Consider the following 15843-nt stretch of genomic DNA (forward strand, 5'->3'; position numbering starts at 1 on the left):
CTCCTATAGCGAAATGATCCCGTTTTTTCGTCACGGTCATGAGTCGGTTTTACTCCGGTCCTCGAAATTGCATGACGCGCGTAAAGAAGTTTCACTTCAAAAAATTCCTGCAAATTTATGGATGTAATTACGATCTTTTTCAAGCGCGTATGTAATGATTATTTTTATCAACGTCGCATACACCTTGCTAATGTTTTCAGTATTATTAGGGCTTTTTTATACTAATTTTCATATATTTATTGGCAGGTAGAGTAGAAATTAATATTGTTTAGCGTTTGCCAACGACCATACCATGTTGAACACACCGGTTCTCGTCCGATCACCGAAGTTAAGCAACATTGGGCGCGGTCAGTACTTGGATGGGTGACCGCTTGGGAACACCGCGTGCCGTTGGCCCATTTTTTATGGTAATTTCATGTTTTTTTTTATTTTTTTATCGTTACTATCATTAATAATATCATAAAATTCTTTAACTTTTCAAGTATGCTACAGGCCTAAAATATTACTTAGTGGATTGATATTATGGTCAACCATTGAAAAAAAAAATTCCTGCAAAGTTATGGATGTAATTACGATCTTTTTCAAGCGCGTATGTAATGATTATTTTTATCAACGTCGCACACACCTTGCTAATGTTTTCAGTATTATTAGGGCTTTTTTATACTAATTTTCATATATTTATTGGCAGGTAGAATAGAAATTAATATTGTTTAGCGTTTGCCAACGACCATACCATGTTGAACACACCGGTTCTCGTCCGATCACCGAAGTTAAGCAACATTGGGCGCGGTCAGTACTTGGATGGGTGACCGCTTGGGAACACCGCGTGCCGTTGGCCCATTTTTTATGGTAATTTCATGTTTTTTTTTATTTTTTTATCGTTACTATCATTAATAATATCATAAAATTCTTTAACTTTTCAAGTATGCTACAGGCCTAAAATATTACTTAGTGGATTGATATTATGGTCAACCATTGAAAAAAAAAATTCCTGCAAAGTTATGGATGTAATTACGATCTTTTTCAAGCGCGTATGTAATGATTATTTTTATCAACGTCGCACACACCTTGCTAATGTTTTCAGTATTATTAGGGCTTTTTTATACTAATTTTCATATATTTATTGGCAGGTAGAATAGAAATTAATATTGTTTAGCGTTTGCCAACGACCATACCATGTTGAACACACCGGTTCTCGTCCGATCACCGAAGTTAAGCAACATTGGGCGCGGTCAGTACTTGGATGGGTGACCGCTTGGGAACACCGCGTGCCGTTGGCCCATTTTTTATGGTAATTTTATGTTTTTTTTTATTTTTTTATCGTTAACATCATAAAAAATTTTATATCATTCTTTAACTTTTCAAGTATGCTACAGGCCTAAAATATTACTTAGTGGATTGATATTATGGTCAACCATTGAAAAAAAAAAAGGCGTTAAAAACAAAAAAATAATGTGCGATGGCCGAGAATCGAACTCGGATCAACTGCTTGGAAAGCAACTACGCTGACCATTACACCACCAACGCCAGTTGTCGAGATGAGCTAAGAAGCATTTATATTTTACTTCAAAACTTTGACTAGATCAAATGAACTTTAATCGGTCCCGCATTTTCGTTTCGGTCATGAGTTGGTTTTACTCCGGTACTCGAAATTGCATGACGCGGGTAAAGAAGTTTCACTTCAAAAAAAAAATATTTGGTGTGGAGCTAAGATGATGAGGTTCAATGTTTGAGTCACACATAACAAAAATAGACTTTTCTGAATAATTGGAATTGAAGACCGTATTGTAACTGAAATATATTTTATGTTTTAAAAACCTGGAATTTAGTCGAAAAACGGATATATACTATTTGATGCTTTGAAAATCAGTTCAAACTCAGAGCGTAAGGGTTCTGATTATTATTATTTTGCTAAATACCATGTTATATAATATATTTCAATCACAATACGTTGTGCATATTCTCTTTAGGTAATGGTAATTTTAAATCAGTTTTATGCAATGAGGAACTTGAGTGAAATTGATATGTCTAGATAAACTCACGATGATTCTGAATAACTAAGTTTTATATATTATTTTTATTATAGGTTACAAACCATAAGAGAGTTAATGCCTTGTTCTCTTAGAACTTACACCGCTACCTCACAGTTATATCAGTCGCGTGCAATAAAAATGCCGACAATTTTCAAAGACAGATGGGCTACCACCGTGGTAATCTATTATTGTATTGAAATTTTGCCAAATATTTAAATTGGGATTTGTTGATTTGATACAGACCCGAGTGGAATTGCTCCTCCTGATAAATAGAGGTATTTATGACGTCACGTGTACCCTGTCAGATTTTGATTGTTTTGGCAGGATTTGAGAAAAGCAAGCTTTAAAAATTATTTTTACTATGAAATTGATATTTATAAAAAAATAATAATTCAACTAGATTTCGCCTATCTTCCTCTTTCTCCACTCCTTCCTCTCCTCCCTCTCCTCCCTCTCCTTCCTCTCCTTCCTCTCCTTCCTTTCCTTTCTCTCCTTCCTCTCCTTCCTCTCCTTCCTCTCCTTCCTCTCCTTCCTCTCCTTCCTCTCCTTCCTCTCCTTCCTATCCTTACTCTCTTCCCTCTCCTTCGGTTCGTGAGACTCAGGGCCGGCTTATGCAGGAGCAATTGAGCAGTCTTCTCCGGGCGCCGACTCGCTAAGGCGCCGAGCATTCAAGAAGCTGTGGTGCTGATAACGCCTTATACAGCACCAGGCACCGTTTGGCTCAGTACTAGTCTATGATAAACAATATTCACAACTCAAACTTGAACTTCGCTACTTGAGCTTAAATTTAAGTAGTTGTAAATAGTTCAACACTAAATAATTCTGTTTGGAATTGGAAGAAGGAGATATATCAAAATTAGCTCTAACAACATGAGTTAATTCAACTTTTTCTTTATCATGTTTCGAAATAGTAAAATATTTTATATGGCATGTCCTTCAATGAAAATCTATACTCGTGATTCAGAACTCTTCTAAGAACTTAAAAAAATCAATTGTTTAACTTGATAAAAATGAGTAAAGTCACAAAAGAAAAGCGTTTGAAGTCGGAATCTTCAAAAAGACGTCCTTTTTTTCTGGGATGTGAGACTTTTGCGATGCCTGAGGCCCTAGATTGACACGCAGACCTAGATGTCTCCTTCTGACCCCCCCCCCACCATACAAAAGGGGATGAAGAATAAAAAGATAAACATAATAACAATACAAGCAACATTTTCAGCTTACTGTGGTGGTAGTAGGAGATTTTCAAATATTGTCAGGTTATTCGTAACCCGGGAATATGTCTTTCTTTTAAAAAAATTTGGAAAATAAAGACATATACATAATTTATTTTTTATTATTACACGCCCTAATAGGCTTTTACACACTACAAAGTTTAATAGTAGAGTATCACAGTTATTATAGATTCTAAAAAATTAAAACAATAAAGAAAACATAATACAACGAAAAAAGAAAAAATATTAAATGTTACAACAAAAGCATATAATAAAATAAGATACATTAGTAAAAATGACAAGAAGTCTCACATAAATAGATATTCAAAATAAAAATAAAAATATATTTATTGCGGAAATTATAGATGTCTATTTGTGTCTCGATCTATAAAAGAATTGAAATAAACAATATTTATATTGATTATTTTTAAGATGAAATACATCTCTCAGATCAGAGTATTTATTTCCGAGACTGTGAAGTCTTGGAATTGGGGAATTTTGATAAGACAGTGTCCTGGTGTTGTAAAAATAAAAGGGTAGTAAATTTCGGCAAGATCTTTTGGGTATGTGGATGTTGATTAATTGAAGTAACTCAGGACAGTCAATTTTGTAATGAAGTATTTTATGTAGTACTATTAAATCTGTGTTTTCTCTTCTTTCAGAAAGTTTTAATAGGGACAATTTATCTAGTAAGTAGTTATAATCAATGTTTTCTACAGGAATATGCAATTTATAGTTTGTATACTTCAAGAACTTATGTTGAATCTTTTCAATATTATCGGAATGAATATTGTAAAAGGGAGACCATAATGTAGAGTTATACTCTAGTTGGCATCTAACAAGGGTTTTGTACAACATGATAAATGTGCCTAAATTATTGAAGTCTTTTAAAATTCTCAAAACAAATCCAAGAGTCTTAAGAGCCTTATTGATAATGTTATTAATATGATACACAAAAGTTAGTTTGCTATCGAACAATATACCTAGGTCAATAATTTCACTGACGCAACTTAAGTTTTTATCATTTAATGTATATTGAAAAAATATTGGATTATTTATTCTGTAAAAATTAATGAACTGACATTTCTTTATGTTCAATGCAAGTTTGTTGATAGAGCACCATTCAAAAAGATTTCTCAAATTAGTTTGTAATATAATGCAATCATTTATGTTATTAATCTCTTTATAAAGTTTCAAATCATCAGCAAAAAGTAATACTTTTATGTTAGTAAATATATCAACAATGTCATTTATGAATATAATAAACAAAATGGGCCCTAAATGAGAGCCTTGTGGCACTCCACTTGTGGCTATAAATGTGTATGAATTTGTGCCATTTATTTTCACACTAAGACTTCTATTGGACAAATAACTAATAAACCAATTTAATAAACTACCATAAACTCCAAGTGTGGCTAATTTATTAATTAATATTTTGTGACACACCTTATCAAAGGCCTTGCTAAAATCAGTGTTTATTGAGTCAGCCTGGCATCTGTTTGCTAAAGAATTGAATATGAAGTTTTCGTATATTAGTTAATTAGTTAAAGTAGATTTATTTGAACAAAAGCCATGTTGGTAGGATGTTATAATTTTTTGTATGTTGGAAGTTATTTTAGAGAGTACAATTTTTTCAAAAAGTTTGGGTATCGCTGATTGGATACATATCGGTCTTTAATTTGTAATGTCCGTTTTGTCCCCTTTTTTAAAAATAGGTGTAAGAAAACTGTGTTTCCATGATCAGGGAAACAACCTGTTTCTAGAGACTGATTAAAAATCAGGAAAAGAGGAACAGTTAGGCCGTTTAAACATTCCTTAATTAACACCGGTGGAATATTGTCAGGTCCAGCATTTTTTCTAACATCTAACAAATTTACATGCTTTTTGATATCATTAATTTCTATGCGTATTTCAGATATATCCAGACTAAGATTTGATGAGAATTGGGGAATTTCGTTGCTAGGTATATCCTCTTCATATACAGACTTAAAATAATCGGCGAATAAGTTTACAATGTTTTCATCATTATAACCAATTATATGTTTTCATCATAACAATAATATATGTAATGGCTTCAAAAACCTTCGCGGCAGGTACGAGGGCAGTTTTTTTCCTGCTAAAAGCCAATGATTATAGCAATACTGGTAACATATATACTATGTAGCAACAGTTGTAATTCAAAACTAAGTCACTTAAAATGCGGTACTAGGAAAGGCGAAGTTTATAACATGCAAAAAAGGTGCGAAATACGGAAATACTCAAAAATTACGAAAAACGTGACATTAATCAAAAACAATTCTACTGAAGCCCAAAATTGTAATAAGTAAACTTCAGATATTTTGCACCTAAATTTTTTATAATACCCGACGAATCGTGAAAAATAAAACAGTTAAATCAATTTAAAAACGCCACTAAATAATGGATGTTCAATGAATGTCGTACAATAACCAGTGAACTCAAACAAGTCTAGCGAATTTAGTTTAAAAATTATTGTACGTTGGTTGGTGAGTAAATATGTACTAATAACAAATGGTTTTATACGTACTCATTTAGTGTTACATTAGGTATTGGTAAACTATAGAGAAACCCCCCCCCTCCTACTAATAAACGTATTTTAACATTTACACAACTGATAAATAACCATTTTACCTTATTTTAGTAGTTATCAGTTGTGTAAAATTTAACATACGTTTATTAGTAAACCTCAATACAAGTTCTATACTGGTTATATCCAACTTAAATAAACTAAATTATTCTCTTTTTATTACTGTGCCTTGTATTTTATTCTATTACCTTCAAATTACTAAATTGTTAATTTGGGTTTTAGCTTAAGAAAACCTGAACATGATATAAATTACGATATCTATCTAATGCTAACCTACAATGTTCTATCTTGAATACTACCACTACAGTAAGCAGAAAATATTGCTTGTCTCCAGAGGAACCACCTAAACGCGATGCCAACTTAGCCACTGACCGGTGACCCCTTCCTGTTATATTTTTGAAAATAACCAAATAAACTACTCGTATATGAAAAGGATTCACTCTCAGGTTCCGAGGGGTGCATCAAGCTTTATGTGCGAACAAATAACAAGCAATAGTTAAATACTAATGGTCAGAAACATCAATAGCTATTGCATGTCATAAGCAAACAAATAACAAGCAATAGTTAAATACTAATGATCGGAAACTTCCATTAGTATTTAACTTTTGCTTATTAGGTGCGAACAAATAACAAAATTCTAATCCCAATGGAAGTTTTCGAACATGTATAGTCACAAAGAATGATTTCATACACTTTATTTTGCCCTTTTGACTGCTTTTTTATTTATTTGGTAGTCGTGAATATGTGCTATGTTCTATACGTTATGTGGACCACCTGGACGAAGCTAAGTTGTCTTGCAAACAGAAATGTTGTACATTGTTAAGAATTGCCTGTCCAAAGAAGTATGAATGAATAAAGGAAAATGTTTTTTTTTTCAGATTAAGAAGGCGACGACATTTTTAAATTAAAATATTTTATGGACTTTTAAAATAGTGTTACAAATGCCGGATTCATTGAATAATGATAGCCCATCGCCCTCTGATTGCTCCTACCCTTCGATCAATCTTTTCACATCGATCTGCCGCAGTTAATCTGCAATCTCCTCCCTAGTTATTTGAAACTGCTAGGAAGGGATTCTCGAAAAGTGTGAAGGAACGCCATATCAAAGGGATGTTTGGAAGGAGAGGACACTGTTTATTTTTGGTTAAGTAGTTATTTACACCGTCACAACTGTCACATCATGTAATGACATTTGTGTTTCCTATGTCATAATGACGTTGTAGCCAGTTGGAACCGTTATGAAAGGTGCACTTTTAGATCGTTTATAAAATCCATAATTATGAACGAAAATATTAAAATTAAAGATTTTTAGTACAATGATCGGAATCAGAAAAATGAACTTTATATCTTCCACTTATTTTTAACGGTGTTCATAGTTTGTCAAAAATACCCCATTGGAATGAGAGCAGGATGTAGCTTACATCTGATACACACAATTAATGGAGCAAGGAGACAAAAACGGTGAAAAATAAACTTGGTAATCAGCGAGTGGAATAACAAAGTCATTGGACATATTTAAAATTACCTCACTCAAAGTAACACAGATAGCAAACATTCTAATCGAAACCACTAAGGGAGATGACAAATTAATTATATCAATCTTCACTCAAAGCAACAAAGAAATTCGATACCACTCCAAATAAACGGTTTCAACTTTTTTTGGATGGGTACACATCTTCAACAACTACAAAAGTCTCTCCGTTTCTCACAATCTTCATTCACAAGGTAATCGATAAAAAAAACACTTAAAATAACCTTCATTTTCTCCCCTACATCACCTTGACGTTCTTTCATCAGATCTTCCAGAAGATTTTCACCTGGAGTAGCTAAGGTTTTATTGTTAGCACAATGGGTTGAGGAAATTGATGTTCCGCGTGCTCATCGGCTTGTGTAAATACATATTCAACCGAATGTTGCCAGAAGAAAAATGTGAAAAATAATCGTATTTGCCGAACGAGCGGAGAAAAGCAACGATTCAAACGTTTCTTTTTTTTTTGTTTGACAAGCACTTTCGAATTTAAATAATGTAAACGAATCTTACCTCGACGATAATAACAAGGCCTTGAGGCAGTTTCCATGTGATATAAGAGGCTGTTCTGTGAGATAAACGATTAAAGAAACAGTTAAGACTTTTTACGGTCAGTGGGTGAGTTGGTAACGCGTTCCGCCCAGTCGTCGTGAGTTCGATTCCTTAACTAAGTCCTCCATCACGACGAAAGCGTGATATAGTTATTTTCGGGTATTTTATTACATATACTTAAATACTTTCCCAAGCTTGTAAGATAACACACGTAAATTCGTTAGTCTAAACTTAAACCTTAGGGTGCACAGTTTACACCATAATAAATAAATAAATACATACATCCACAATCGAGGGATATTTATTCTTAAGCATGATTATCTAAGTATCTATTAAGGAACTGATGTTGTATTTCTCGAAAATTTACCTAGATCTAGGGAAAAGCTTTTTACGGAAAAGGGAAAAAGTACAAAATCTATTGAAATAAAAAAATTTTTACAGTCAAAATTCTTAAGCCAATATTAGGAAATTTTGAAATATTCTGACGAATTTTGGATACTTTGAAATTCATCTCATTCAAACTAATTTTGAAACATATGCAAACAATGGGCATCCCATCATTGTCATGCTCATCGACTGCGATATCGAGCCGATCTGTTCCGTACATTTTTTCCGTCAGTCAGCGGTCCAGACAGTTTTATGTTCAATAGAAGTCAGTACTGCCATGGTTGATAAAAACTTTTCAAGAAAAAGAGCAAAACATTGCAGCTTGCGTTGCAAAACCGTGCACTGTTTGAGGACGCGCGCCTTCAATTAAACACGAGTTTAGAAAGAGAATTACCGTAACAAACCTGTGCGTACTTCAATGCAGTACTGCCTCCTATTAAACACGGAAAAAGAAATATGTCAGATGGACCGATGGATCGAATGGATAGATCAATCCGATCGGTTCGTCACAGAAATATGCATAATTTTTCGCATAAGGAATATTATACAATCCGTTTGTCGTTTGCTATAGGTAAATACGTGCAAGGTATATACTTTTTAAGGCTCGTTAAATCCAGTTGACTAAGTTCATTAAAAAGTATATTTAACATTGTTGATTAGAAAACATACTATAATAATTAATAGATCTTACTAACGCTGCACTCTCTCAAATTTTAGTTGGATATTTTATAAAACGTATCGCAGCTTGACAAATTATGCTCTAGACAAGATTGCTTTTTGACCAACCCGGTAATTAGTAATTTTAAAGAGTTTATTAATTTAAAATCTTACACCGTCCTCAAAAACAAACCACAATCAATTCATAGCCTTATAAGTTATTTCATTTCATAATCATTTAGTGCCCCAATGATATTACGACAACAAACAACAACGGAACAGCTCACATGGTCTCACGGAAATCATTGTATCTCCCTTATTTGCAAAGTGATATGATTCAAACGGTGTTAGAAAGAAAAAAACACCACACATTATATTCGATTCGAGACGAACAGACTACAGAAAAATATAGATAACACAAAAAAATGTGAAACCAAAGGTTCCGACCGAAATTTGAGAAAAAAATATAAAATTTGTGAAAAGTGATATAAGTGTTTTACATTTATCTAATAAAATGTGTAATACTTAATTAAAGTTCAAAATTTATTATTATCTATTATTAGCAATATTTTTTAAATGTTTGCATTCAAAAATTTCATTTAAAAATATATATATTTATTAGTATTTTGAAAGCTTATTTTATCATCTTTCTAAAACAGTTTTTAGTTTTCCTGTACGTCAAGAAATATAACTTTTATTGAATTTTATTTCAAAGCGGAAATATAATGCTCAATATGCCAGAGACGTGAGGGGTTAGTATCCATTAATAAAGCAAGCGTGGAGACATTCAATCGTATCAAAAAACTTCGATACCTTATACTTTACAAACTACCGTATTTAATTTCGCAGAGGCCGTGTATTTATTTATATGTTCAGGGCAAATAGTGAAATTTGTTTGAATCATGGTTTTCAAATAAATTAAAAAACTACAGCTTAACACATAAAATGAATATCACGCTCCTATTATATACCGACCTTAATGTTTTACGTTCACATATAATCTGTATTTTGACCTCATGATCTGGATAAGAGTCAAATATTGATTCAGATTGGCGAAATTTATGTTAAAACGAGAAAGGGACCAAACTTCAGGAGATATCATTGAAATCCCGAAAACACCTCTTATCTAAATAGTCAAATCTTTGCATCATAATGATCTTTATATAAAAACTTGAATCAAAATCCCTTTTCAGGGGCGAATTTAATCAAAGTTGTCAGTTCTTCAGAATAAATTGTAAGATACAATTTGAATGTATTAAATAGTCCCTTATTATAAGTTTTACTTGAGTTATGAGAAGTAAGTTCGGTAGGTATTAAATCAAATATGCCTGGTAGGGTTGTTAGATAAATTGTTGGGATTAAATTTTTTGTCATTATTTACTTTGGTGATCTTAGACCAAAACGATGCGCGACATGTAAAAATCACTGAAAATATGAATATCCCTAGAAGTACGATATTTTTAAATGGAAATACCACACAAAAGTCTCAATTACAGATGTATGACTATGACATTCTTAAATAGCTGTGAGACTGAAAAGAGTTGAGGTAAAGGAAGGTTGGAAATTACCTTGTTATTCTCTAATCAAGCCTTTTATGAGGCAGTCATTTTAATAGTTAATTTAAATACTTATTATCAATATATCTACACTTACATTATAATATGAACAATCAATATTTTTGTTGGATCAATAGTTTCGAATTTGGGTGAGGGCACCGATATTATTACTTTTTATCCGAATTGTAATATTATTTGTGAAATTTGTTTGAGTAAGACATGTTTTATGTTCTCTAAAAAAATTTTGTGCAAAGCAAGTAAATAATAATATTTCATGATTTAATAATATTTACGATGGTGAAATACCACATGATATTTTTTTTATAATATATATAATGGTTTTTAATCGATCCCTAGTAAAAATGAAATAAGAAATACATTCAAAGAAGCACTCGTACATAGTGTTACTAATAAATTTGTTTTCGATTTTACACAACTAACAAACAACGATTAAAATGTGTGGGTAATGGTTGTGTAAAATGTAAACCTGTGTAAAATTTAAAACACGTTTATTAGTAAGGGGTTAAGTAACGCCTATAATCGACACCGGCAAACTATTTAATTATTCCAAAATCAATAAAACCACTCACCATCCTAATCTATTAAGCACGGTTATTGGGATTAATATAATTGGAATGGGAGCACTACTATAAATAAATTTATACAGGCTGTGACAGAACGCACCCGCGAAACTAAATTAAACAGCGATTTTTTTTAATAGCTTAATTTGATTTAGTTAAAAAAAAATTAAGCCTTAAATTTTTTTTATAACTAAATAAAATTAATCCTAAAATTAATTTCTTATATAATAGTAGTATTTTCATTTTTTTTAAACCGTATTTCTTCCACTACAGATCTACAAATACAGTTTATCCGGGGATAAAGTGCACAAGTAAAAGGAGATAAATTTCGAAATTCGAACGTTTTGAGCTAGTTTTTAGGTTAAAACGTTAAATTGTTTGTATTGAAAAATAAATATTCTTCTATGGAAAGATATCTTTGTATGGTAAGCTATTTATCTTTCTTACTTCTACCTTCATTTTGAATCACCCTCATATCATATATCGACATCACCTAAGTATTAGTTTCCCATAATGTGAAACCGTTGTATTGGGGAGTTCGCAATGTAATTGCGCTTATGTGTGTTAGGTGAGGTGAAGTTAAATATGGCTTGGTTAGGTTTGTAAGGATTTATTGAACAAAAAAGGCATCTTCTAGGATCTACAACTCAAGTAAGGATTGGATAGTTTTTGTTAGGTGATGTGAAGTTAAATATGGCTTGGTTAGGTAATGTAAATATTTATTGAACAAAGAAGGTATATAGGATCTACGACTCAAGTAAGGATTGGATAGATTATGTTAGGTAAGGTGAAGTTAAATATGGCTTGATTGGTTATGTAAAGATTAATTAAACAAATAAGGTATATAGGATCTACGACTCAAGTAAGGATTGGATATATTATGTTAGGTGAGGTGAAGTTAAATATGACTTGATTGGTTATGTAAGGATTTACTGAACAAATTAGGTAATCTTAGGTATCTCGGATATCACTTGTTATTGCTCAAATAATACTTACAAGTATTTGGTACAGCACCGAGGGAGCTAATTCGGATGCAAGGTATTGTCAACCATACTGTAGTATAAAACGATTATGTCGACACTACTGCAATATGAAACGTACAAAAATGGCAAAAATCAAATACGAATGATTTGATTTATAATTTTTATTTATAAAAAATATTTTAGCCATTTGTACACCGAAATTTTAAAATGTCTAATATTTTATTAGTTACGTACATACATTTTAACTTTTTAATATCATTTCCTTTTTTATTAATGGCTCCTATAATCCCGCTTGAATCTAAGAATTGGTGCAGTCTTAATGGTTTCCGGCAGTGCACTATAATATAGTATTCATTTGCACGTTTTTTTGAATGTCCTTGCACATTATTTAATTCAATAGTAATTTGGTCATAGGTTATTTATTATTTTATGTATAAATATCATCGTCTTCAAGGAGAGCATCAGTTTCACTCTAAGCCATTTTAGTAGGCTTCTAATTCAAATTTATTTTGAAAAACTATTTTGCCTAAGTATTGTTCACATGGTCTCTTTTGGAAAATTTGCAATTTATGTTTTTCTCTGTCATTACATAAGAAAAGAATCGTTGAGCAGTTTTCTTTGTTTTGTATGTACTCAACATAACATCATTTCAATAACGACAGATCGATTAAATTATATCATATTAGTAAGAAGTTAGCATTTACAATTTATTTTCGCTTACATGGTTTCGATCCTATATATTTCTAACTTTTTGTTTCACCTTGTACTGGTATAATATCATACATATAAATGCTATATGCAAGAGTTACTCTTAACAAAGACCCATCATTTGTTCTCACGTTTAACCTAATATATTATTCTGATCTGCCACCATCGAACGTGTTTAGTACACGTATTAATGATTAGTACATATCTAGTATTGATTTAGCCCAGTCAAATCAGTTTGAACTAGATAATTTTACATAATACTATTTTTATGGAATGGGAATTCAAACGATCTGATTTTAGAACATTTGTGTAATGAATAGGTTACCAGAAGGATAACCAATCGACACACTTAGCTATTTAGGAGGGGGTGTCGTAACTCTTGATATTTGACTTAACAGCGCAAAATAAGTGGAGACGAATCAAATTAGTTTTTAGCTCTTGGAGCTCAACTTATGGAGAAATAAAATAATAACGAAAAAATTATATATAAGTATAAAAAAAAAAAAAAATTCGATTTCACTTTCGGCCGAGGTTTCAGCTATCTGAAACTTAGGTTCAGCCAAAATCAATATTCGGATCACATTGTGATGTGCATATAAAAATAGTTTCAAACACCTGAAGCAAGTGGGACTATGCCACACTTTATTTGGAGAATATTGTGAGGTTCAAGCAAGCGGTGAGGAGTAGGATTTGGAAATGTTATCTTGGAGACATGCGAGTATTACGTAAAAGGAATTTCAAACGACGGTCTGGTTCTAAGCTACTATTCTATCACAGAAGGAAGATTTTGAGACAATCTTCCACCTTGGAATAAAGTACAAAATACCTTAATTAAATGTTTATGTGAATTAATCAATAAATGTCTACCCCGCGACCTCTGGGTTCAAGTCATTGTGCTTACCAATCTGTCAAGGAGGTTGATCAAACTAATTAACCCTCCGATGGGTGATGTACTTTTACCCCTTTGAATGGGCAATGTGGCCTGGCCAAGTCAAATAAGAGGTGTGGGATATCAAACTAGTTTGAGATAATTTCAGGTGTTCAAATAATGTGAATGAACCTGTTGTATATATGCATATATAATGGGACAAATAACCCGTTTGCGCGTATAGATGCATGTCAACGATGGGAAGTCTTCGTATGTATCATAAATTTAACAGAAACGAACTAAGACTTCTAATAATTATCTAATAATAATAATAATCTAGAATTACGAGTTACGAAGTACCTACGAAGCGTCGTGCTCTGTCAAGCTATCGTTAATAATAGTAAACAACTTTATAATAAATCCGACGGAAGAAAAAACGTAATCGTCGTTAAAAACAACGAAAGTTTAACACGTGGTAGTGTTCTCCAGTGACTTTTTAACATTTTACCATTGTTTTTTTAATAATATAAACTATAAAATTCACTGCATCCCAAACCAAAGTGTTGTGTACAACGGATAAAGTGCGCGGATTGGCCGCTTTAATTATGAGCTCACCTTTCAGGGCTCCTATTGGTTGCGTTTGTGTTGTGAATTTGTGATACCCCTTGTTTACAATCGAAAGTATCTAAATTATCTGTATTAAATCCTTTTAAAGTGACAATTGTGCGTCGAAAGAGATTACTCTCATCTCGCAAAATACTTTTTAGTATACATTTGTGTATTTTTTCTTTTAAATAAAATTATCCAAAACCTACAAAAAAACATATCCGATAATTTCGTGAATAAAACAGAAACTTTTCGGTAAAACCGATAGTGGATTTCGTAGATACATTCATAGTGATAAACTGTTTAAAGTTATTTGTGCTCAATTAGTGCAAATATAAAAAAAATCGTGATATAAAAACTCGATACGGCGACTTTTGTTTTGATTTACATAGAGCTAGACCGATTGCCCACCTACGAATTTTCAGGCGCAAAGCTGAACAGAACTAATACTTTGTTTCAAACATTGTTTTTTTTTATGTGCCCTTATAAAGTAGTGTTTAATAATGAATCGTCCTAAAAAACGACACATAAGCACCATGATGTCTCCTAGTCCAGAGGATATAGGAGGAAAGTGCGTCACGATTGAGGATGCGGATGAAAACAGCTCAGTTACGTCATCCAAAGGCTCGGACGTCACCGAAGCGGAATATCCTTGCGCTTCAGGAGTAGATGTGCTCAATGAAACCCAAGCACATTTGACAGCTCTTCAACTTGTGTTAGCAGAGAAGCAATCTAAGGTCTCAAAAGACCAGCAGCTGAGGATCGCTAGAAACGTATCGGAAGTTTTCAGATCCGTATCTCAGCTGTTGTTGGGGCGCGAGACGATGCGTGCGGATTTAGCTACAGTTACAGCACAACTTAGAATGGCAGAAATAAAAATACGCCACGAGAAGAGGGAAAAAAGGCACCTTGAGCAAAAAATCATACAATTAGAGTCTGATCTCGGGCCTGTAATGCGGAGAGTGGCAGTGGCAACGGAGGCTACCCTCTCTTTTGCTGACATCGCCCGAAAACAGCCATATGATGCTCACCAACCCCCACCAATCACTCAACAAGGACATCGCGTCGGACCACCAAGACCTGCCGTTTGCATCTTTCCAACGGATGCGGACGCCACAAAGGACAGTGACGGTACGAAAAAAATGATTGAAGATACAATTCGGCCATCTGAACTAGGCGTTCGGGTCACGGGAATAAAAAAAATAAGAAATAAAGGTATCTTGATCAATACGGCAACCACGGGCGAACAACAAAAGCTATTAAATGCACCTTGCTTCGACAACTCGAGCAAACTGAAGGCCCGACTACCGTCAAAGCGTCTTTCGAGACTGATATTCTTTAATGTTCCCCGGGACCTGACCGACGAAGATTTTTTAAGGATGGCTCTCACTGGTATTCCCAACGTTGAAGACATTGAAGAAACTATTGCAGGCTGTAAACTAAGTCACCTGGCTGGTGCTCGCACAGGTAACGCTTGTCACCGTATCTACGCAGTACCCGCTACCGTACGTAAATTTCTAGTCGAGCAAGAGAAAGTATTTATAAGCTGGACTATTTGCCGCGTCCGA

General features: G+C 33.1%; 3 non-coding genes across 3 annotated transcripts; all 3 read left to right on the forward strand.

Moving 5' to 3' along the window:
* Positions 1–277: 277 nt before the first annotated feature.
* LOC149411423 (5S ribosomal RNA) lies at positions 278–396 on the forward strand. The gene has a single exon (XR_016304845.1). It is a non-coding gene; the product is annotated as a 5S ribosomal RNA (ribosomal RNA).
* Positions 397–719: 323 nt separating this feature from the next.
* Positions 720–838, forward strand: LOC149411424 (5S ribosomal RNA). The gene has a single exon (XR_016304856.1). It is a non-coding gene; the product is annotated as a 5S ribosomal RNA (ribosomal RNA).
* Positions 839–1161: 323 nt separating this feature from the next.
* LOC149411425 (5S ribosomal RNA) lies at positions 1162–1280 on the forward strand. Its single transcript, XR_016304862.1, has one exon. It is a non-coding gene; the product is annotated as a 5S ribosomal RNA (ribosomal RNA).
* The last annotated feature ends 14563 nt before the right edge of the window (positions 1281–15843 follow it).

Source organism: Hesperophylax consimilis, chromosome 25 (assembly GCF_061612785.1).
Source record: "Hesperophylax consimilis isolate HC1 chromosome 25, BYU_Hcon_1.0, whole genome shotgun sequence".
Lineage (NCBI taxonomy): Eukaryota > Metazoa > Arthropoda > Insecta > Trichoptera > Limnephilidae > Hesperophylax > Hesperophylax consimilis.